This window comes from Podarcis cretensis, assembly GCF_951804945.1.
Source record: "Podarcis cretensis genome assembly, chromosome: 11".
NCBI lineage: Eukaryota > Metazoa > Chordata > Lepidosauria > Squamata > Lacertidae > Podarcis > Podarcis cretensis.
Window position 1 is genome coordinate 16,735,331 of NC_137180.1, and position 25,369 is coordinate 16,760,699.

Below are 25,369 nucleotides of genomic sequence, written 5' to 3' on the forward strand. Positions count from 1 at the left end.
TCAGTGCACATAAGGAAAATAAAATGTTAATTTTTTCATCTACAATACTGTCTTATTTATTTTATAGTACATTGATTATTTGGGACGCAGGTGGCGCTGTGGGTTAAAGCCTCAGCGCCTAGGGCTTGCCGATCGAAAGGTCGGCGGTTCGAATCCCTGCGGTGGGGTGCGCTCCCGCTGCTCGGTCCCAGCGCCTGCCAACCTAGCAGTTCAAAAGCACCTCCGGGTGCAAGTAGATAAATAGGGACCGCTTACCAGCGGGAAGGTAAACAGCGTTTCCGTGTGCGGCTCTGGCTCGCCAGAGCAGCAATGTCACGCTGGCCACGTGACCCGGAAGTGTCTCCAGACAGCGCTGGCCCCTGGCCTCTTAAGTGAGATGGGCGCACAACCCCAGAGTCTGTCAAGACTGGCCCATACGGGCAGGGGTACCTTTACCTTTACCTTACATTGATTATTGCCTTCATTTTATGGATCTATGGACTCGTTAGACAGTAAAATCCGTGTTAAATTGCTGTTTTAGGGGGTGTTTTTCATCATCTAGATCAGATTGATTCACTTTTCCATTACTTTCTATGGAAAAGTGTGCCTCTACTTATGTACGTTTCTAGTTATGACCGGACTTGTGGAAGGGATTATGGTTGTAAGTAGAGGTTCCACTGGTAGAACCTTTACTTACGACTGCCTCTACTTGGGCCTGATCCAAGTTGCGACTGCGGCAAATCCGGAAGAAAATACTGGGTTTACCGCGATTCAGACGGACGGACCTCCGGAACTGATTACATCCATAAGTAGAGGTTCCACTGTAATAGGCCAGAAGGAGCCTGGGTTTCGCTTTCTCTTTCTATCTCTTTTCCTTCTGGTGTGGTGTTCTGTACATAATATGCTTAGTGTTATGTACTGAAGTTCTCACCCTGGGCCAGCAGGGGGATACTGTAGATAGTTTTCACTCAGGTCCACATATGTAAATAAGGGATTGAAAGTGATGTTCAGTGATTGGATAGTTACAGAAAGTTGTTACAGTTGCGTTGTAGTGGAGCTGTATATAAGCAGGCTGGCTGAACCCTTCAGTTCAGTTCTGGCCTGTGAATAAACAAGAGCTGTTTGAAGAATTGCTGTGTCGTCTGATATGTTCACCCACAACTTAACACTTAGCGTTAAGGTTTAGACTTATTATAAGTTATTGTAAGTTTGAGTTAAGTCTGCTGCAAGTTAAGTCTTAGGGATGGTGCCAATCCTGAATGTATTGGATTTGTGACCATTATGTCCATTTGCCTTCAGCAGCAGTAAAGCTCTGCTGGATGAAATATTAATTGCCTCTGGTCTATTTTGGGGGGAATCCTGCAATGTGTTTAAGTTGGTACTCTGCTAACTACACATTGGAATCTGCTCTGGATGAATATTGAGTAGAATTCCATGACGGGCCTGGCACAGAAGCCCTTCACATCCCCAGAGGGAGAAATGACTTTGTCATAGCCAGGAATGCCTCCCAGCCAGCCGGCATCGCAAGGTTCGAATTTGCCCTGTCAGATGCGACACTGCTGAAGTGTCAGCCCTCCATACGGAGGCTGAAAATGAATATACACCCAGTGCCTGATCAAAAGCTTACCTACATCTGTAATCAATAAAAGTTGTGGCCAATTTAAAATCCCATAATGCTGTCCTATTCGGTTTGAATCCCCGTGATGGGGTGAGCTCCCGTTGCTCAGTCCCAGCTCCTGCCAACCTAGCAGTTCGAAAGCACAAAGTGCAAGTAGATAAATAGGTACTACTCCGGCGGAAAGGTAAACGGTGTTTCCGTGCGCTGCTCTGGTTTTGGTGTTCCGTTGTGCCAGAAGCGGCTTAGTCATGCTGGCCACATGACCCAGAAAAACTGTCTGCGGACAAACGCCAGCTCCCTCGGCCAGTAAAGCGAGATGAGTGCTGCAAACCCAGAGTTGTCCGCCACTGGACTAAACTGTCAGGGGTCCTTTTTCTTTTTCTTTTTCTTTTTCAACTCTAAATATGCCCCTAGACACATAAATTAATATATGCAAATCCATATCCTCTTCTGTCCCTCCTTTCAGAGATGCGTTTTCTTCCTTTTCTGGCAATACAGTGGTACCTCGAGTTACATATGCTTCAGGTTACATACACTTAAGGTTACACACTCCACTAAGCCAGAAATAGTGCTTCAGGTTAATAACTTTGCTTCAGGATAAGAACAGAAATTGTGCTCTGGCGGCGCGGCGGCAGCGAGAGGCCCCATTAGCTAAAGTGGTGCTTCAGGTTAAGAACAGTTTCAGGTTAAGTATGGACCTCCGGAACAAATTAAGTACTTAACCCGAGGTACCACTGTATGTAAGCGGCTGCTCTACCTGCCTAGCTTCAGCAAGGTGGTGTCCTCATATGCTTTCAAACTCTACCCTGACAACCATAAATCAGCCACCTAAACATGTTTCAGAATATCAATTATATTTAAGTGCTGAGATTTGCACCCCATCGGTGCTGGAGGCACAGTTGCGGAAACTTACATTATGATTTCACCTCTTAAATGTCCCTGTTGTGCTGTAGAATCAAGATCAGCAGAAGTAGCAATCATGGTGATGTGCAAATCAGGCATATATTTAAAATTAATTCCACTTGAAACGGACACTGTAACAAACACTCCAAACCCTGCTCTCCCTCAAAATATGTCTTGTTTGCCATGGACCTTTCTTCCACCCACCAAGGAAAGGAAGATCAGGGATGACTATTATCAGACAGAAAGAGGCAAACACCTCAGACAGCAGATACAGGGGGGTCAGCCCTGAGGGAGACTCTTTTTACTCGTAAGGCCCAAGCAAGCATCTTCATTTGTGTGTGTGTTTGTGTGTGTTTCAACTGCAAACTCATAAATAATATAATGGAGCCTGCACAATAAAATCATTAAAACAGCATCAAATCATAAAACCCTTGAAACACAATAAATAGGGATTGTAGGACAAGATCTGCGAAGAAAAGTAAAGAACTTATTTATGTATGCCACAACAGTAGCAAGAGTCTTGTTAACAAAAGGGTGGAGGAATGAGGAAATCCCAACGAAAGAACTGTGACAAGAAAAATTGATGAGCTATGCGGAATTTGGCCAAATTAACAAAGAAACTATGTGAAAAGGACAACTTCAAGGAAGAACTTCAAGGAAGAAACTTCAAGGGAGCTTTTTACAAGCTATCTAAAAAGACAACAAAATGAACAGGACATTCACAAATTTATTAGCTGAACATATGATAGACAAAGTAAGGATATGTACAATTTTATAACATGCAGAAAACAATATATGTAAAGAAATCAGGGAGGGGAGCTGAGGGAAGTCCGTGGTGGGGGGAGAGGGAGGGTTGGGGGGGGAAGGGGAAAATGATGTAATTGGTTAAGAGGATTGATAAATTGTTATGTGGAAATTGGTTAATAAAAATATATTTTTTAAAAAAACACAATAATATAACAAAATCAAAAGCAACGATTTAGTTTGTGTAGAAAGAAGCTAAACAAATGTACGGTAATCAGTGTTGGGTAGTCAGGATGACTCCTCCAGATAAACACAGTGATCTGCCTAAGGGACAAGGTAATCCAGGTCATTTAGGATTTTATACGCTTGAACTTTGCTCAGGAATGTACTGGCAGCTGGTGCATTCTGCACTAGCTACAATTTCTCAATGAAAGACAAGCGCAGTGTAGAGCACATTGCCAGCAGTTCAGACTGCAGGTTAGCAACCTGCTGCCCCACTGCCTCTGTCCAGGAACAGCTGTAGCAGGTGAAGCTGCAAGGACTCTTCAGCAGTACTAAGGACACCTGTGCCTCCGTTGACAGTGACGGATCTAAGAGATTTCCCAAGCTACATACCTGCTCCTTCACAAGACAGTACAACCCTGCCAAGAACAGGCAACCAACAGGGAACGACACACTCACACAGGGCTTACATCATACCAGAATTCAGCCTCAGTTTATTGACTCAGGGCCGTCTTAAGCATATCTGGTGCTGTGGTGCAAAGATCCCTCCGGTGCCCCACCCCACCCCCCATTTCCCAGAGTTGTCAACCTTTTCCCAAGCCTCTGCGGGGATCGCTCTCCGCCTGCAGAGGCTTGGGCGGCAAGCTACATGCCCGCCAGCCATATGGTTGATGGGGCGCAGCTGGCAGGTGTGCAGGGAAAGGGGAGGCCGCCGGCCAAGCCCCACTCACTGAGGCACCCCTGAGGGGCCGAGTGCTGGTCCCGAGGGTTAACCGTGCAGCGAGGTATGGGTCCAGTCCGAGGTCAAGGGTGCGGTATGGAGGCTGTCCGTCAAAGCTGAAGCTGGGTCCAAGGCAGGGAGTCGGGTGAGGTCAGGAATTCTGGCAGAAGAGCAGGACAGGGTGCCGGCAGGAACAGCCAACCAACAATGTTACTCCCACAACCTGGGGAGCTGGCTGGCTTTTATCTGCCCCGAGGCATAGGGCAGCCCCGGTCCACAGGTGACTTGCCTCTCCTGGCCTGGAGGCGAGCGCTCCTCCTGCAGGAACTTAGTTCCCTCCACCTCTCTGCCCTGAGCCTCTGCAGCTCAGGAGAGGCTGGAGGGTTACCGGACCCAGAGGCAACCTTAGCTTCCCCTGACGGGGCTGAGAGTGGAGCACCTGCAGGCAACGGGTCCTCCATCACCTCAGGAGCCAGAGCAGACTCAGCTGGTGCCTGCACCTGAGGATCCAGCACAGGTGAGGACCCTTCAGACTCAAGCCCCAGCCCCGGCTCAGCTGGTTCTGGAGGCAGGGAATCCTGTGCAGGCTGGGATCCCTCAGGTTCAGCATCCGAGTCCGAATCCCAGGCCATCAGAGGCTGGCACCCTGGCGCAATGCGCCAGTAAGCCCAATGGGAAAGACGGCTCTGTATTAACCGTCATGTAGCCCCTCACTGGGAAGTGGGTGGCACTGTGGGTTAAACCACAGAACCTAGGACTTGCCAATCAGAAGGTCGGCGGTTCGAATCCCCACGACAGGGTGAGCTCCTGTTGCTCGGTCCCAGCTCCTGCCAACCTAGCAGTTCGAAAGCACGTCTAAGTGCAAGTAGATAAATAGGTACCACTCCAGCGGGAAGGTAAACGGCGTTTACGTGCTCTGGTTCACCAGAAGCGGCTTAGTCATGCTGGCCACATGACCCAGAAGCTGTACGCCAGCTCCCTCAGCCAATAAAGCGAGATGAGCGCCACAACCCCAGAGTCGGCCATGACTGGACCTAATGGTCAGGGGTCCCTTTACCTTTACCTTTTAGCCCATCACTAACACCAGACATGGTCCAGGACTTGCCTCACCTCATTTGTAGTCTATCAACATCTAAAGGGCCACAGCTTAATAAGCCACCCCTGAGTCTAGAACTACATGCATGACCTGGAATGAACCCATGGAAAGCTCTGGGGTCTCACAATGCCCTGTCCTCTTCCAGGAGGACTTTGTCCAGGTTAGTTTCCCTTTCGCCATTTCTTACGAACCGGGGAGATTGGTTGATTACAAACTCCAGTTTGTAAAACAAGTCGGAGTGAAATAAAGTTGGCTCGATCAGAGTAGGATTTGCAGTGAACCAAGATATCTGGTTCTACATTTCAAAGGATGTGGGTTTCCCCACTGTGATTTTCATATTATAATTGCTCTTGTGGTTAAATTGTTTCAAGACCTACTTTTTGCTAGAAAATGTTTAGACAGCAACTGTTTAACTGCTGCTTTTCAAGACCTTTGATAAAAATTAAATTTGTTGTGGTTTCACCTTGGCTTAATGACTCTGTTTTCATTTCCGTACCTTGCGGACTTTACTCACCTCTTTATCTAGCTTAGTGAACTGGCTCAGTCCATAAGGAAGTTGATAGGAAATGACAAAGTTACAGAGGGCTAAGGGCTGTTTTAGTGCAGGCAACCAGGGAAAACACAGTTAACTGGTTTTCTCCCTCCCTCTCGTGGTGCAGGCTGCACCCCAAGCTGTGACAATGGCTTACGTTGTTTTTTGTCCTATACTTCTCTCTCCTCTATGATGCATGCATCTCAAAACAAGCCGAGGAAATGTTTTCATACTTGTTCTCTTTGCATGCATATTGATACACTGCCAGTTCAAATAAGCGCAGGGAGTGCAAATCATTAATCCATCGCTGTTTGAAAGGTTACGAGCTCTTCTTCTAGTGTGCCAACATCATGTGTTTGGCTGACTCTAATGCATACATAGCCCATAATTCATGGTCCGGTTCTAAATTTCAAATAGCAGGAATGTAATTAATTAAAGGATGCATATCACTGTGGTATAGTAAGACTTCCAAGATAATAACTAAACTCAGTGGGACTTACTTACGAGTAAAATGCAAATAACTTTGCTGAAAAGCTGTGATCGTCTGCAAATTATCTTGGGAGTACAGTGGTACCTCGGGTTAAGAACTTAATTTATTCTGGAGGTCCGTTCTTAACCTGAAACAGTTCTTAACCTGAAGTACCGCTTTAGCTAATGGGGCCTCCCGCTGACGCCACGCCGCCAGAGCACAATTTCTGTTCTCATCCTGAAGCAAAGTTCTTAACCCGAGGTACTATTTCTGGGTTAGCGGAGTCTGTAACCTGAAGTGTCTGTAACCCGAGGTACCACTGTAATTCCTTGGTCCGCAATCCTACACACTTAACTAAAGAGTGTGTCTGAATGCAATGGGAGTTCACATCCAGTGCCGGATTTACATATAAGCTAAACAAGCTCTAGCTTAGGACCCCACTCTCTTGGGTGCCCCCCAAAAAATTAAAGGAAAAAAACCTGGATGTACATTTCCAAAATATAAGATAAAAAACAAATAAAATAAAACCTACATACAGCAACAGTGTTTTGTGTTGTGTAGGCTCCTATGATGTAAGTAATGGGCCCCGCCTTCTCCCTAAAATATCCCTGGTTTGCTCATTTCTATATATAGGGTGCCTACATTCTGCATGGGACGCGGGTGGCGCTGTAGGTTAAACCACAGAACCTAGGACTTGCCAATCAGAAGGTAGGCAGTTCGAATCCTCGCGATGGGGTGAGCTCCTGTTGGTCGGTCCCTGCTCCTGCCAACCTAGCAGTTCAAAAGCACCTCAGTGTACAAGTAGATAAATAGGTACCGCTTCAGCGGGAAGGTAAGCGGCGTTTCCGTGCGCTGCTCTGGTTCGCCAGAAGTAGCTTAGTCATGCTGGCCACAAGACCCGGAAGCTGTACGCCGGCTCCCTCGTCCAATAAAGCGAGATGAGCGCCGCAATCCCAGAGTTGGTCACGATTGGACCTAATGGTCAGGCTTTACATTCTGCATGGACTGGTTGCATCGCAACATGCAGCATGCAGCTGCAGACTGCAGTGCAGCACAGTTGAACATATAAAGGGCCCCATTACCTTTAGTATCTTAGGGCCACATCAAACCTAAATCTGGCTCTGTTCACATCTTATGCTATGTACCCACCATACATAGATTCTGTAGGAGGAAATAATGTATGGTATGTATGCAGTCTCATGCTTTTGAATTATGGTGCTGGAGGAGACTCTTGAGAGTCCCATGGACTGCAAGAAGATCAAACCTATCCATTCTGAAGGAAATCAGCCCTGAGTACTCACTAGAAGGACAAATCCTGAAACTGAGGCTCCAATACTTTGGCCGTCTCATGAGAAGAGAAGACTCCCTGGAAAAGACCCTAATGTTGGGAAAGATGGAAGGCACAAGGAGAAGGGGACGACAGAGGACGAGATGGTTGGATAGTGTTCTCGAAGCTACCAGCATGAGTTTGACCAAACTGCGGGAGGCAGTGGAAGACAGGAGTGCCTGGCGTGCTCTGGTCCATGGGGTCACGAAGAGTCGGACACGACTAAATGACTAAACGACAAAACAACAACAACATGTATGCAGTCTCAGCAAATATGATTAGGATTGCATTGCACATCCCATTTACATCCAAGTGAAGGCTAATAGAATTGACCTGAGATACGCAGAGATACCATTGACCCTCAGCTGGGGAGGCTTGCTAACCTTTCGGATAAGTCTAAACTCAATTTTCTCCTCTTAGACCAAGACCACAAGACGACCTGGAAGGTCGCCAGATCCTGCACACAGATTTGCAGGCACAGACCACTCTCTGAAAGAAATTAGTTCACTAGGAAAACAGTCGAAGTCAGTCTCAATGGTGGCAGGGCCAATTTGTATGGTAGCCCAAATTTTAGGTCTTTATGTGTATACGCGTTTATCTCAGATGTTAATCTTTAAACTGATGTTGTACAATGTTTTAAATGTATATTTTATTCTTGTGAAAGCTGTCCCAGTTGTGCTTTTCGAGCTGGTCTTTGACCGTAATAAAATTATGAAAATGAAATAATAGAATTGACCTGTGAGACAATATTGTGACATTAAGTTCTGCGGATTAAAACCGACTTTGTCCAACAGATTAAGTAATCTAGAAAGTTGATGGGTAAGATTTAAGAAGATCGTTAAGATGAACAAATATTTTATGCCGTGTGACTTAAAAGGCGAAGAAATAACAATAGGTGCATTAATGTGTGCTGTTGTTGTTGCAATGCACAAATAAATTCAAAATCCAATCGTATGCATTGCGGAATTCTGTACTGTGGATAAAATATTCAGTAATGCTAATTGGTATAGGTTTAGAATCATGGGTTGCAACAGTACATTTAGAATTTGATTGATAAATGAGGCTGATCATGGAGTTTCTGCTGATGCTATTTACCATATCTATGAAATGCTAAACACTTTTTTTAATAGTATAGTTGCAGATGGCGGTTTTTCTTCTGCTGCATTTTTGGCCGTGTGTTGGACTCTCACAAGACTATAATCTTTTAATTAAAAATGGATATGTTAATCCCTAGTATATTCTTAATTTAATATTATAGGCCATTCCTTCCAGGCTTCACATTAGTGCTACGTTTCAGCATCCAGTGAAACAGTTTTTCTAAAACCTATTTGCTTTTTAATTAAGAAGTACATAAAGTTAATGCAGCCATTTAATAGCTAGTGCAGAAGCAATCAGCCACTTCTAACAAAGCAAATGCACCTGCTATTAATAACCTTCTGCATGTTTGGTTCCACTGCAGCTGGTAATATTCATTTAAAAAGTTAAGGGCGCTTTCTGGTTGGGTAGCTTCCTGGAGCAGAAATTCAGTAAGGGGTTGTTTTTCCTTCTTTTGTGATACTAAAAAATATCAGCAAACAGCCCGATATGAATGTTAGTCTCAGCTACTTTTAATTCTTTGCTGAAACCATCAATGGTTCATCCCTGTTTTTCAGACTTTCGGAGAATGATTAATTGTTGTTGTTTTTAACTCGGCTTCATTGTTGACAATAGGCAATGGAAACGGTTGTGTTTTCTGACCTTTTATAGGAATATATCATTGCCCATTACAGCAACATTTTTGCAAATGAAGAAAGGCTTTGGGCACTTTGAAAAAAATGACTTTTTTGAGGGGAAGCACATCACTTTATACAGTGGTACCTCGGGTACTTAATTCATTCCGGAGGTCCGTACTTAACCTGAAACTGTTCTTAACCTGAAGCACCACTTTAGCTAATGGGGTCTCCTGCTGCTGCTGTGCCGCCGGAGCACAATTTCTGTTCTCATCCTGAAGCAAAGTTCTTAACCTGAAGCACTATTTCTGGGTTAGCGGAGTCTGTAACCTGAAGCGTATGTAACCTGAGGTACCACTGTATAGCATAGTGCATGCTAACTTTTAGGGATGCGGGTGGTGCTGTGGTCTAAACCACTGAGCTTCTTGGGCTTGCCGATCAGAAGGTCAGTGACTCGAATCCCCACGATGGGAGTGAGCTCCCGTTGCTCTGTCCCAGCTCCTGCCAACCTAGCAGTTCGAAAGCACACCAGTGCAAGTAGATAAATAGGTACTGCTGTGGCAGGAAGGTAAACAGCATTTCTGTGCATTCTGGCTTCTGTCACGGTGTTCTGTTGCGCCAGAAGCGGTTTAGTCCTGCTGCCCACAAGACCCGGAAAGCTGTCTCTGGACAAACGCCGGCTCCCTCACCCTGAAAGCAAGATGAGCGCTGCAACCCCATAGTCGCCTTTGACTGGACTTAACCGTCCAGGAGTCCTTTCCCTTTTTCAATCTCTCACTGCTAGCGGTATCATATTGAATGCTGGCGCAATTCTGGCTGAAGTTAAATCTGAGAATAACCAATATGTCTGGAGTATCCCTGCGCTGTTCTGAGCAATGTTGCTGATTCCTGACAGAGCAGGACTGAATTTCTTTGTAATCATTCGTGAAAAATGTTCTTGGCAATCTAGATACAGGTGATTCAAAGTAAGGAGCCAGAACTAAGAGCTTTGAGAAAGCAGTATAAGGCTCTCACTTGCCTCTGTGGTGGTTGCGTCAAGGTTACTGCAGGCGTGCTCTGCACTGCAAGGCCTCCACACAGGCTGAAGTTCCTTTGGCCCTGGACTGCTACACCTGATGGTGGCGGCCTGCTCCATGCAGAATAAAAAACATAATTGTTCAGTTGTGGGTGAACATATCAGATGACACAGCGATTCTTCAAACAGCTCTTGTTTATTCACAGGCCAGAACAGAACTGAACTGAAGGCTTCAGCCAGCCTGCTTATATAGAGCTCCACTAGGACGCAACAGTAACCATTTTCTAAAACTATCCAATCACTGAACATCACTTTTGATCCCTTATTTGCATAACTATCTACAGTATCCCCCTGCTGGCCCAGGGTGAGAACTTCATTACATAACAATAATAAAACAAAATAAGGTATTTGACTCATTGTGTGGGGAAGCAAAACCGATACTGTGGTACCTCAGGTTACAGATGCTTCAGGTTACAGACTCTGCTAACCCAGAAACAGTACCTCAGGTTAAGAACTTTGCTTCAAGATAAGAACAGAATTCGCGGCGTGGCGGCAGCGGGAGGCCCCATGAGCTAAAGTGGTACCTCAGGTTAAGAACAGTTTCAGGTTAAGAATGGACCTCCAGAATGAATTAAGTTCTTAACCCAAGGTACCACTGTATAAAGAATGGCCCCAATCCAAAGTGTTTGGAGAACCTTTTCTATGGTCACAGATGTTTGGAGGGAACACACAATAAAATAAATTTACTTATTGAAAGAGACATGTCTGGAGAGGCTTGCCTAAACATCTTTTTTAAGAGGGCGCTGTAAACAGTACTTAGAAAGCACCTGCCTGATATCAATGGACAGGAATTCCACCGTGTATGGTCTGCCAGGTGGAAGGATTAATTTCTTGCAAGTGCAGAACAAGCATTATGTGGCACTTGTAAAAGTGCCCGTGTCGCAGATTGAAGCAGCTGACTAGGCATATATAGGGTAAGGGGATCCTTAACTTAGCTTACCATAAGTTCTAGGCCATTGTTTTTATTTAACTAACAAAGATCACATTGCACTAAGTAATGCAACCTTATTCCATAACAATAAAGATGATCGATTCAAGGTAAATTCAGTGGAAGGACTGCGGCTCAGGTGTAGACAGTGTCATGGTCAGAAAGTTTTCTGTTTCCTAAGTTCTCTACTAATAATGAATGGCTACCAATTACACATACAATATCAAACCTGACAACATTTCTCCAATGAAAATAGGAATGGCCTATTCCAATAATAATAATAATAATAATAATAATAATAATAATAATAAATAATTGTATTATTTATACACCACCTATCTGACTAGGTTGGGACGCAGGTGGCGCTGTGGGTTAAACCACAGAGCCTATGGCTTGCCGATCAGAAGGTCGGCGGTTCGAATCCCACGACGGGGTGAGCTATCGTTGCTTGGTCCCTGCTCCTGCCAACCTAGCAGTTCGAAAGCACATCAAAGTGCAAGTAGATATATAGGTACCGCTCTGGCGGGAAGGCAAACGGCGTTTCCGTGCGCTGCTCTGGTTCGCCAGAAGCGGCTTAGTCATGCTGGCCACGTGACCCGGAAGCTGTACGCCAGCTCCCTCGGCCAATAAAGCGAGATGAGCGCCACAACCCCAGAGTCGTCCGTGACTGGACCTAACGGTCAGGGGTCCCTTTACCTTTAGATATCTGACTAGGTTGCTCCAGCCACTCTAGGAGGTTTCCAACATATATGAAAACATAATAAAACATTTAAAAACTTTCCTAAAGATTGTCTAGTTACTTATCTCCTTGTCACTTTCTCTAGGAGGGCATCCAAATATTTTCCAGCACAAACTGTCAATCTCTCTAGGCAAATTACCCAAATTTGCATGGAAAACCTTTTCAGATTTTTCCAATTAACAGCTGGGATTTGGGTTTAATTGTACATTTTCTGTTACAATTGATTTAACTTGTGTCATATACAGCTCTGGGATAGACAACAGAAATGTCAGTACAGAAGTGCCTTAAATAGACAAATAAATGATTGGACGACCCATGTAAGACATGATTCTGCTGTTATCAGGTGTCAAAATTAATATACGTAATGCTTTGATGAAGACAACAAATGGTGAATGTAATGTATTTCCAATCTTAAAAGGATGTCCCAAAATGTTGATGTTCCCAACTTTCCTTTTTTTGAGGGATGATTTTCAATCATCGTGGGAAAGGGAGGTCATTAACGAGGTTCAATCCTGTGGATTGTCTCACCTTTACTTTGAGTCTATGACGTACAATCAAGCTAGAGATGTGATCTCCCGGAGACTGAGTGATATTGCCAGACAAGAGGACATAGCCCAGGTAAAACCTGGGATGTTCCTGGGGACCAGATTTATCGGCCCATACCAGCCCCCTACCTTGCAGAAATCCACTATGTGGAATACCGCAGACTTCTTACAGCGGCTAGATTAAATGTCCTTGATTCTGCAATATTGTGGGGAAGGTACAGGGGAGTACCATACGCCCAGAGAACCTGTCATTGTGCTATCGGTGTGGTTGAGTCCACCGAACACATTCTCTTGACTTGCCCTTCTTATGCAGAGCTTAGACAAAACTTTATAGACCCACTTCTATGTCAACTTAGTTTCCTAACCGGAGAAAACCAGGTTTTATACTTGCTGAATAATGTCACTAGAGCTATACCTTTCTTGGTAGCCAAATTCCTTTTTTTAGCCTTTAAGCGTCGCAAGACCATAATTGATTGTATTGACATGGGGCTATCTGTTTAGCCCTTTTAGTGTTGGCTAGGCTCTAAAATCCTCTTGGATGTTTTAACTGTGTATTGACAAATGTATTTGTATTCTTTTCTTTGACTGACGGTCAAAATAAAAAGATTGATTGATTGACTTTCCTTTCTTGACACTCTGAATTTTCCATTTTTAGTTCTTGCTTCATAAAAGATTGATAGTTAAGAATTTCCATTTTTTTGAGGCGTATGTCTAATGAAGCAATTTGAAACTGCTTAGTTATGCTTTTAGAGTCATATTTGAAAGATTAACTCTTCTGCATTTGATTAGATGGCCGTTGAGAATTAACTTAAAAAATGCAAAATAGCATCCCTCCTCCCATTGCTCTTGTAAATAAGTCAAACCATTTAAAACAAAATGGAAATTGTCTCTCTCCGATCCTGCAGCAAGGAGGAAATTTGTACTAATTTTTTGCACTATTAAGCTGCAGTATTAGACACACTTACTTGGGAATGAAATTCACAAGTGGGATCCTTAGCAAAATGTGAACCAGGAAGTGACTATCCAGACAATTAGATTGTTTTTCTAGATTTATATTTTTAAAATCTGTCTCCTTCTCTTTTCCAGTCATCCCATTTCCTTCATTAGCCAGTTTTGCCCCTTCCAGATCATATTCACAAAGCACTATGTTACCGCTTTAAACAATCATGGCTCCCCCCCAAAAAAAAAAAAATTGGGGAGCTGCAGTTTGTTAAGGAAGCTGACAATTATTATTTTTAAAATAAATTTTATTTGATTTTCCAAAATATAAACATACAACAAAAACAATTCCCAATCTAATTATCAAAATTACTCTGAATCTCCTAAATTCCCTCCATCCCTTCCATGGGTCCTATTGATTCTGTTTTCAACTGCATATCGATACTTCTCCAATTTTTCATCTTCCTAGGTTATCTATACGTTCTGTTACAAGTGTGTTTAAAATCCTGCCAATGTTTTGACCCGTTTACAATGGTTTCGTATATACCTTATAAACATTTCCCATTCTTTTTTAAATTTCTTGTCTTCTTGATTCTTGAGCTTCCCAGTTAGTTTTGCCATTTCGGCATAGTCCATCAACTTGATTTGCCATAGGAAGCTGACAATTGATGGGAGAGCCCTACTCCCTTTGTAGAGCTACAATTTTCGGTGTGTTTAACGACCAATCCTTCTCCGTGAACTCTGGAAATTGTAGGGGGCTAGGACCCAGTAGTGATGTATGGAAGTGAAAGCTGGACCATAAAGAAGGCTGATCGCCGAAGAATTGATGCTTTTATCAATATGGGACACTCTCCCCCCCCCCCACGCCTCTTCAAAATTTGCTTCAACTGTCTACTTACAGAGCTTTGATCTTGCTTGTATGCAGAGCATTCTGCAGATGTTTCTGCTAGGTTTTCCTGACACTAGGTCAGCTAATGAAATACAGCTTTAATATTTCTGCTTCCTCCCCTGCCAGAGTTATATTTCTATTTTCATTGAATTATTAAAGGATTACACTCAGGCTTTGCTGGTGCCAAAAGAATGCTTGGAATCCTAAAAATTAGCTTTTTGTGGCTAAGCAGATAAGAATATAATTTAATGTGGCATCTCATGAAGGGTTAGATTCCATCGTGGAGTGTTTGGCAGCTGTATTTTCGGAGAAATTGATCTGCCTGCAACTGATGAAAGGCTTTGGTCTTTGTAATGTTTATTAACACAAAGATATTTGCTGTGTTGGACTACATACTGAGAGTATTTTGCATGTCTTGAACAAGTTAATACAAGTCTTCACAACTACCTTGATGTTGAATTGATTCTCTGTTGAGTTTGCTTTGCAAGGATGTCATCTGCTTAGATATGGAATGACAGCTTCATTGTGTTCTTGTATTCCTGTGCCAAAAGAAGAGATTTATGAGCTTGCATAAGATAAGAGAATGCCTTGCTAAGTAGAGTTTTATTCCTCAACAAATGCAGTTAATAGAATGTTTGCTGGGGTTTTCCAGTGTTTGTGGTACACCATTCAATGAAAGCTGAGCAATGAAGAGTCTAGACACACCTCTGCGGGGAAGACGTTCCTCAGTTTATCACTTTGTTACACCCACTGTTGGAGTATGAAAATGATGGCTGCCAAAATTCAAATTGGCTGCGGTGCTATCAAAAACATTTAAACTATTCCTGGCGCAGGCCACAATATGTAGTTGTAGGAAGAACTCAAGCACAGTGGATAAGGACAGTGGGCGCAAAAGATCGCAGGTTCATTCTCTAGCCCTCTAGGTATGGTTGTCTAAAACTCTGCGCAACCAGGGATGGAGAACCTATGGCCCTTGCTGGTCTCTTAACGCCCATCAGCCTCAGCCAGCATAGCCAGGGATTGTGGGAGTTGCAGACTGAAGGGCCTCAGCTGTTCCCTTCCTTGGCATAGATAATACTGAGCTAATAATAATAATAATAATATTTCATTTATATCCCACCCTCCCCAGCCGAAGCCAGGCTCAGAGTGGCTAATAACAGTATAATAATACAGCATTATAAAATCAATTCATTATAAAATCAGTTCAAATCAAATTGATGGCAACCATTGGGCTAGAGTTCTATGAGGATTACCAAAGGAGGGGGTCAGGCTGTGCCCTGACCAAAGGCCTGGCAGAACAGCTCTGTCTAGCAGGCTCTGCGGAAATATATTAAGTCCCGCAGCGCCCTAGTCTCTTGTGACAGAGTGTTCCACCAGATTGGAGCCACAACCGAAAAAGCCCTGGCTCTGGTTGAGGCCAGTCTAACCTCTCTGTGGCCCAGGACCTCCAAGATGTTTTTGTTTGAAGACCGTAAGGTCCTCCGTGGGACATACCAGGAGAGGCTAGAGATAGATGGACAAATGTTCTGACTTTGTGGAGGCAGCCCCCACAACACCGGGAGATCATTGGCGAAGGAAAAACAAGGATGATTGAGGGTAATTATCCTTGCAAATTCTCCCCAGGGACAGGGGGAATGGGCTTCACTCACAGTTCATCTCAGGAACCTGACTCTTGCTCCAGCACGGAATGTGGAAGGCAGGGAGGCGCTGGGTACAAAAACACTTCACCTTGCGGAAACCCTCCAACAGTGCCATTAAGAAGCAGAGGTTCTCCTCTTAATGCTGCTCACCCTCCCTGTCTAACAGCTGGCATGTGGGGTAGCACAGCAGCAGCACCTGCTTTCCCACGTGTCCTCCAGCCTCCTGCCAGCCCCAGAGCTTCAATTCTGGGTGTGGATATTTTTTGATACAGTGTTTTTGGTATGGGTTGAGGAGAGAGCAGCAGAGAGGGCATTGAAAGGGTATTTAAAACATGCTCCTCACTTTATGCAATTTCACTTAAGGTGGCCCAGAACGTGACCCCTGCGTATGGGGGGAGTCGCCTGTACAGTGGTACCTCGGGTTACAGACGCTTCAGGTTACAGACTCTGCTAACCCAGAAATAGTACCTCGGGTTAAGAACTTTGCTTCAGGATGAGAACAGAAATCGTGCTCCGGCAGCGCGGCAGCAGCAGGAGGCCCCATTAGCTACAGTGGTGCTTCAGGTTAAGAACAGTTTCAGGTTTGAGAACTAATTGGCCGAAATATTCTGAAATTTTAGAACAAGAAGGTGGTGAATTTAAATTACAAAGTTATGAGAAAATAAAGTCCAAGGTACGAGATTGGCTCCATTATTTTCAAATAATGGAGGCTTACAAACAAGACAGGAAAATTGGTTTCCAGGTGGAGAAATCGAAACTAGAAACAGAACTGCTAGAACCCAATACTAAGAATTTATCAAGAATGTATAACTTGCTGTTGAAGTGGAATACAATAGATGAGACAGTGAAGTCAGCTATGGTCAAATGGGCACAGGACATAGGTCATGACATTATGTTTGCTGACTGGGAGCAGTTATGGACCACAGGTATTAAATTCACGGCATGTAATGCCTTACGAGAAAATATTATGAAAATGATTTACAGGTGGTACATGACCCCAGTCAAGCTTGCGAAGATTTATCATTTGCCCAATAATAAATGTTGGAAATGTAAAGAGACTGAAGGTACCTTTTTCCACCTTTGGTGGACCTGCCAAAAGATTAAGGCCTTCTGGGAAATGATTTATAATGAAATTAAGAAAGTGTTTAAGTGCACCTTTAACAAGAAACCAGAGGCATTTCTCTTGGGTATGGTCGGTCAGCTGGTGCCGAAGAAGGATAAGAATTTCTTTTTGTACGCTACTACGGCAGCAAGGATTCTCCTAGCAAAGTATTGGAAGACACAAGAGCTACCCACGCTGGAGGAATGGCAGGCGAAAGTGTTCGACTTTATGGGACTGGCAGAAATGACCGGCAGAATCCGCGACCAAGAGAAAGAGACTGTGGAAGAAGATTGGAAGAAGTTTAAAATATATCTTAAGAGTTACTATAAAATTGAGGAGTGCTAAAATGCAGAGGGAGAGGAAGACGTAGAATTGCAGCGATAAATTGTGTTAAGTTTAGGGTGAAATTGAAAAGGAGAATGAACTTATATTTAATTGGCTAAGAAGGGTTGCTGAACAATTGTTTAAAATAAAGGATGCAAAAAGGGGAAGGTATGGGGAAGTCCGAGAAAAGAGGCTTATGGAAATGAGGTAAAGAAAGTATGACTTTTTATGTTTGTTTTTATGTTATTTTTGTGTTTGTTAAAAATTTGGAAATTAATAAAAATTTTATTAAAAAAAAAAGAACAGTTTCAGGTTAAGAACAGGCCTCTAGAACAAATTAAGTTCTTAACCAGAGGTACCGCTGTACTGTTCATGCAGTCTCAGATGTCATGGGCCTGTAACCCCAAAGCTACATGCCAGCATAATTAAGATGGCTTGCTAGTTCTCTGGACTCTGGAATCAACTGACTGTCTATAGCAGGATGAATCCACCCATATCTAGGAAGTGTGAGCAAGCTGTGCTTCCTGTGGTTGTGCATCTGGCCTAGTGAATGAGGGGACAACTCATTTACTTCATCAGGAGGAGCTTCATGAGCTGTTCCTGCATTGGGAGCCCACACATGTCCCCACAGTGAAGAAGTGAATGCTCATACTTCCTACATTACCCAATAATTGCAAAGAGAAACACAGTTCCTCTTTGGGCGTTTTATTTGATCATTCTTCCTTGGAGAACATATGCTCCTATTTCCTTTATAAGTGCATTTTTCTTTCTTCCCGAGTGAAACTGGCACAGTTAACTGCGCAAATGTTCTCTGCATGGAAAGAAATAAAGAGATTTCACAAAACATGAGAACAATAGGGACGCATATCTGGAAATGTGCTATTCATATGAAGCACTTTGTTTTGATGTTTTTGCTTATTATAAATGCATTTCTCAATAAAAATTTAAATGTCTGTCTAGGAGAGACGTGAAAGGAAGATGGCGAGCATGCTGTGCTGTGTCCACAATGCACACTGAATGTGTTTCTAATAGGTAAGCAATGAAAATAAGAGAAAACCTCAAAAGAAAGAAGGCATCATATTACATTCCACCCTATATTTCTTCCATGCTGTGCTCTTTCCTGTTCTGCTGTAGTTCATCTTCTGCCCCAAACTGCATTATTAGTCTTGCTATTTGTTGTGGTGAAATTATATAACTTACGGGGGGAGCAGGCGGCGCTGTGGTCTAAAGAACTGAGCCTCTTGGGCTTGCCCATCAGAAGGTCAGCAGTTCAAATCCCCACAACAGGGTGAGCTCCCATTGATCTGCCCCAGCTCCTGCCAAGCCAGCAGTTCGAAAGCATGCCAGTGCAAGTAGATAAACAGGTACTGCTGCAGCGCAAATGTAAACGGTGTTTCCATACGCTCTGGTTTCCATCACAGTGTTCCATTGCACCAGAAGCGATTTAGTCTTGCTGGTCACATGTCCTAAAAAGCTGGCTGTGGACAAATGCTGTCTCCCTCAGCCTGAAAGTGAGATGAGTGCCACAATCCCATAGTTGCCTTTGACTGGACTTAACCACCCAGGGGTCCTTTACCTTTACCTTTTTATGACTTACATAATTAATTATGTGAATTATGCTGTCATTCTTTTATTCCACCCCTGGCCTGGGTTCTCCTTTAGCTGTCATGGAGTGGGTGGTCTGAAGAAGAATGAGAGGAGCTCAGAAAGCTGAGCAACCCTTTGGAGGGTTCTGTGGGTTGGAGAAAGTGTTGGTTGGATGCATGAAGCTGTCCAAGCCTAGGGACATGTCTGATAGCCTGGGGGATGATGAGCCAGGGAGGCACCAAATGGGCTAGCAGAAACATGTTCTGCTCTGGTGACACCAGACACCCCTTGCCAGATTTGTCCTATTTGACCTGAAGGAGCGTCTGCTCATCGTTCTGCCCGGATGCTGAGGTCCAGCACCGAGGGCCTTCTGGCGGTTCCCTCATTGCAAGAAGCAAAGCTACAGGGAACCAGGCAGAGGGCTTTCTCAGTAGTGGCGCCCGCCCTGTGGAACGCCCTCCCATCAGATGTCAAAGCGATAAACAACTACCTGACATTCAGAAGACATCTTAAGGCAGCCCTGTTCAGGGAAGTTTTTAATGTGTGACATCTTAGTGTATTTTTGGTCTTTGTTGGAAGCCGCCCAGAGTGGCTGGGGAAGCCCAGCCAGATGGGCGGAGTACAAATAATATATGATGATGATGATGATGATGATGATGATGATGATGATGGAACCAGTGCTTCTCCCTGTCAGTGATGAGCCTTCTTCAAAGAACGGGACTGCTGAGACTCAGTCAAATACTGAACCAGCATAGACATCATCTCCATCTCCTCGGACATGGAGACACCAATGCTGGTGCAAACAGGCCTCACAAGCTCAGCCAACCCAGAGAAGCGCCAGTTTGCTTGCAAATCGCACTACGGCTATTTCCCGTGCTAAGTGCTGTGCCCAACCCATCCTTCCAAAGGAAAGTGTGGCAGGTGTGAGTCACTTGTTGGATCAGTGCATTCGCTTGCACTTAGCCTTGTATCTAATCCCCTTGCATACCTGTTGAACCATCTCAACGTCCCATGTTTATGTACCTCTCTAGTTTCTGGCAGAAGCCCAGCTGGGGTTCATGTTCTTCATCAGCGGCGAGGCTTCATCGCCAGCTCCATTCATTTCAATGCAAAAGAAACTCAGTGAAAGCGCAGGAAGGGGATGTCATCAATGAAAGCAGAACAGAGCACAATGTGGATGGAGCAAAATGGAAGGGGGCGGATCACATTTTGGCCTCGCACAAGATGATGCTGAAATTTGAAAGACCAAAGTTTATCCTTGATTAAAGCAACAACAACAACAGGGTTGATTTTCATCCTGGGCATGGGCAAATAAGCGAACATGGGCAATTTCCATTTCCATTTTTGTCGGAATTCTCCAACAGCCTTATGCATAAAGGTAAAGGTAAAGGGACCCCTGACCACTAGGTCCAGTCGTGACCGACTCTTGCTTTATTGGCCGAGGGAGCTGGCGTACAGCTTCCAGGTCATGTGGCCAGCATGACTAAGCCGCTTCTGGCAAACCAGAGCAGCACACGGAAACGCCGTTTACCTTCCCGCCGGAGCGGTACCTATTTATCTACTTGCATTTTGACCTGCTTTCGAACTGCTAGGTTGGCAGGAGCAGGGACCGAGCAACAGGAGCTCACCCCGTCACGGGGATTCGAACCGCCAACCTTCTGATCGGCAAATCCTAGGCTCTGTGGTTTAACCCACAGCGCCAGCCACGTGTCATAGGGTTGCCATATTTCAAGAGGCGGATGTGAGGGTGATCTGGCTGTGACATCTGTCACCCCAATGATCGCCAGGGTTGATTCGGCTGATCTGGCTGGCTAGGCGGTTGTCCCCTTCCTCCCTCACCGCTCCATGTGCGTCCCTCCCAAAGCTGCACACTCGGTGGAAGAGGATGACCATCCCAGAGAGTAGGAGTGTACAGTGGACGCTCTGGTTGTAAACGTGATCTGTGCGGGATGCACGTTCACAACCCGCAGTGTTCGCAACCTGCGTCTGCGCACACATGGGTTGCGATTTAGCGCTTCTGTGCATGTGCGACCGCCGAAACCCGGAAGTAACCCGTTCTGGTACTTCCGGGTTTCAGCAGTCCGTAACCTGGAAAAACCGAACCTCAAGCGTCTGTAACCCGAGGTATGACTGTACCGTTCTTCGGTCAAGGGTATACGATAGCTGCGCTCGCCTGCTAGAACCTCTAAACAAGCTCAAGGCCATATTTCAAGAGGTAAAAATCCGGACACAAAAATTTTTTTTAGGGCAATTGCCTGGCAGCCCCTCTGCCACTGCCAAGCTCAAGTCTGAGCCACCAAAGCCAGAGCCCAAGCTAAAACCTGGGCTGCCCAAGTCAGATCCAGAGCCTGAACCAGGGCCACCAGAGCAGAAACAGGTACAGGCACAGGTACAGGTACAGATACAGATACCCAGTGCTTTTTTCTAAAAAAAAATTGTTTAGGAGTACTCTCATTTTCCTACTCATATTGAAATACTGCCCCTCAATGAGGCCAAACATAGATTCTCAAAATGTTTAGGGGTATGCGTACTCCTGCGTCCCCCCAGAAAAAAGCACTGCATATACATATATAAAAAACCCCCCAAATCCCAGATACCGTAAATTTCGCTCTATAACACGCAGATTTTTTCTCCTAAAAAGTAAGGGGAAATGTCTGTGTGTGTTATTGAGCGAATGTGTGGTCCCTGGAGCTGACTCGCCGGAGCGCAGGGGCAAAAATAGGCAAAAATCAGGCAAAAATAAGATCGGGTGGTCGGTCGGGGGCGGAGGGAAGGCAGAAGCTGCTGCTTTCCTGCATTCTGCCTCAGGGTCTTACTGCCCACCCGCTTCTGTTGCTGCGTTTGCTCAAACTCAACAAAGAGCAGGGAATCCCCTGCCCTCCTGGCAAGCAGAGGGTTAAGGAAAGGATCGAGTCCTTCCTTCTAATTCTTTCCTAGTCACACTGTGTGCAGGCTCCAGCCCACCACCTCCTCCTCTCCGTGCTCTAGGGACTCGCAGGTGGGAGAGAGAGAGAGAGAGGGCTGGCTTGGGGGGGGGCACTTTTGCCTTCCTTTCCTCCCCCCCACCCCGTTAAACTCCTCCCCTGCATTCTTAGCCAGCTGCTTCTCCGCACACCCCTCTTGTGCTTCTTGTCCCTTCTGTGTTTTTCCTTCCCTCCCCATTTAAAACGTGGTGACAAAGCATGGATCCACATGGATCCTCAGGATTTTTGCATTGGGCTACTCCAAACTCACTGTCAGATATTAAAAATCTTTATAAAATAGAGAATTAAATACATACAGAATGTTAAATTTTCAGTTTCGAAATATTAGTACTAGTTTAGTTCTGTATTTCTATATTACTATAGTACTGTATTAGTTATTTTCAAATACTTAAATATTTTTAGGGTGTAAGACCCAATTAAAGCCCGTTATTTACATACAGTATTACAGTATTTACATACAGTATTAGGCATACTGTATTAACTTTATTAACTGTATTAAAGCATTAACTTTGAGATATTATTTTTATTTAATGAACCCTCAGCCTTATTCAAAGTAAGCTTAAATTAGCTATTTCACTTATTAATCAAAGTGCTATTACTGTGCGACAGCAATATTTTATGTTTTATTCTTTTAATGATAGTTTAGGATTTATTTAAATATCATTTCAGTCTTTTCAGAGCTATATATTCACTGCTCTGTAATAGTCTATAAGCATAATTGTTACTGTAAATTAAATTAGCTTTTTACGAAAATACCGTGCGTGTTTATGTTTTGTTTCTTTTTTCAAAGCCAAAAAGTGTTTCAGGCTTGTCGAGTTTCCCAGAGTGTGGAGTTATAGAGAGTCGAGTTTTCGGGGTTCTAATGTTGATCATGTGACCCTAAAATACTTTTAAAAAACTTTAAAACTCACTAATTTTCATCTAAAATTTAGAAAACTTCCCGGGGCAGGACCCCGGTATGGGCCCCCCCAATATTTTTTATAAGTCGGCTCCCCTGATGGAAACCGTTTGTTTCTTGCAAGAAATAGCAATCGTGTAGGCTGCAAATTAGGGACGCGGGTGGCGCTGTGGGTAAAAGCCTCAGCGCCTAGGGCTTGCCGATTGAAAGGTCGGCGGTTCGAATCCCCGCGGCGGGGTGCGCTCCCGCTGCTCGGTCCCAGCGCCTGCCAACCTAGCAGTTCGAAAGCACCCCCGGGTGCAAGTAGATAAATAGGGACCGCTTACCAGCGGGAAGGTAAACGGCATTTCCGTGTGCGGCTCTGGCTCGCCAGAGCAGCAATGTCACGCTGGCCACGTGACCCGGAAGTGTCTCCGGACAGCGCTGGCCCCCGGCCTCTTGAGTGAGATGGGCGCACAACCCCAGAGTCTGTCAAGACTGGCCCGTACGGGCAGGGGTACCTTTACCTTTACCTTTAGGCTGCAAATTTATTTGATTTGTGCTAAATAGTTTGAAAGATTACTCATGCATAAGTAGGGTTGCCATACATCCAGGAATTCCCAGACATGTCCTCTTTTGGGGGGTCCTACATGCCCAACCAGGGGGAAATTTACATTTTAAAGCAAATACCGTATTTTTCGCTCTATAACACGCACCCGACCATAACACGCACGTAGTTTTTAGAGGAGGAAAATCCGTAGGCATGCCACCCGTAGGCATTCCCTCCATAACACGCACAGACATTTCTCCTTACTTTCTAGGAGGAAAAAAGTGAGTGTTATGGTGCAAAAAATACGGTAGTTTGTTCTGGGTATGAGCACACTTCTTCAGATACACTGAAACAGAAGTCACCAGACCCTTATATATATAGTGAGAGGGTGGGGAGGGGGTTTCTCAGGAGGGTAGTAGGAGATGGGTGATTGACTCAATGGGTATGGTAAACCTGTTGACGACTGTTAAAGACGCAAATAGTCCTACTACGGGAAAAAGCAAGGGATAGTATGCAGATGATTAGTGTTAAGTTGTGGGTGAACATATCAGACGACACAGCGATTCTTCAGACAGCTCTTGTTTATTCACAGGCCAGAACAGAACTGGGCTGAAGGGTTCAGCCAGCCTGCTTATATAGAGCTCAACTACAACGCAACAGTAACAACTTTCTGTAACTATCCAATCACTGAACGCCACTTTCAATTCCTTATTTGCATATGCGGACCTGAGTGAAAACTATCTACAGTATCCCCCTGCTGGCCCAGGGTGAGAACTTCAGTACATAACAATTAGCATATGTAATGAGACAGGAATCCAATATCTCTTTAAGGACTAGGTCTCTCCATAGTTTTCAGTTTAGTGATAAGTTGTAATTCAGCAACTTCTCTTTCAAGTCTGTTTCTGAAATTCTTTTGTAATAAGACAGCTACTGTACTTAGAGATCCTGTATTAAATGTCCTATGAGTTTGACCAAACTGCGGGAGGCAGTGGAAGACAGGAGTGCCTGGCGTGCTCTGGTCCATGGGGTCACGAAGAGTCGGACATGACAAAACGACCAAACAACAACAAATTGAATGTCCTGGGAGACTGAAGTGTTCTCCTACTGGCTTCTCTGTCTTGTGATTCCTGGTGTCAGATTTATGTCCATTTATCCTTTGGCGTAGGGTTTGGCCTGTCCTACAGGAAATCTGACCAAACTGCGGGAGGCAGTGGAAGACAGGAGTGCCTGGCGTGCTCTGGTCCATGGGGTCACGAAGAGTCGGACACGACTAAACGACTAAACAACAACAAAACAGGAAATCTTGCAATGGTACATAGACTTTAGATATACTGGAGGGCTGTAAACTGGATGGACTTAAAATATGTAGTTGGAAAAGTTTTTTAATGGACCCACGAAGGGGAAGTCCTAGGATTCGAAAGAATCTTGTGTAAAATTCTAATATTTGCAAGAATATTTTCCTGTGAATGAATTTGTAAAACCCAATATATATTTTTTAAAAAAAGAAAAGCCACAGTTGGCCATTTTTACACAGATATATTCTTCATCAGAGCACCTTCATGGACATGCATCAACACAAAGCCCTCCTTTCCCACAAATCCTATATACAGTGGTGCCTCGCAAGACGAAAAGAATCCGTTCCGCGAGTCTCTTCGTCTAGCGGTTTTTTCGTCTTGCGAAGCAAGCCCATTAGCGGATTAGCGCTATTAGCGGCTTAGCGGCTTTTAGCGGCATAGCGGATAAGCGGCTTAGCGGCTTAGAAAAAGGGGGGGAGGGGGAAAAAGTCGGAAAAACTCGCAAGACATTTTCGTCTTGCGAAGCAAGCCCATAGGGAAATTCGTCTTGCGAAGCACCTCCAAAATGGAAAACC

The 25,369-nt window shown here is 44.5% G+C and overlaps 1 long non-coding RNA gene across 1 annotated transcript; it reads left to right on the plus strand.

The window, feature by feature from the left end:
• The first annotated feature begins 4,202 nt into the window (after nt 1-4,202).
• LOC307226937 lies at nt 4,203-20,457 on the plus strand. The gene is made up of 3 exons (XR_013843717.1): nt 4,203-4,332; nt 18,462-18,533; nt 20,120-20,457. It is a non-coding gene; the product is annotated as an uncharacterized lncRNA (long non-coding RNA).
• Nucleotides 20,458-25,369: the final 4,912 nt, after the last annotated feature.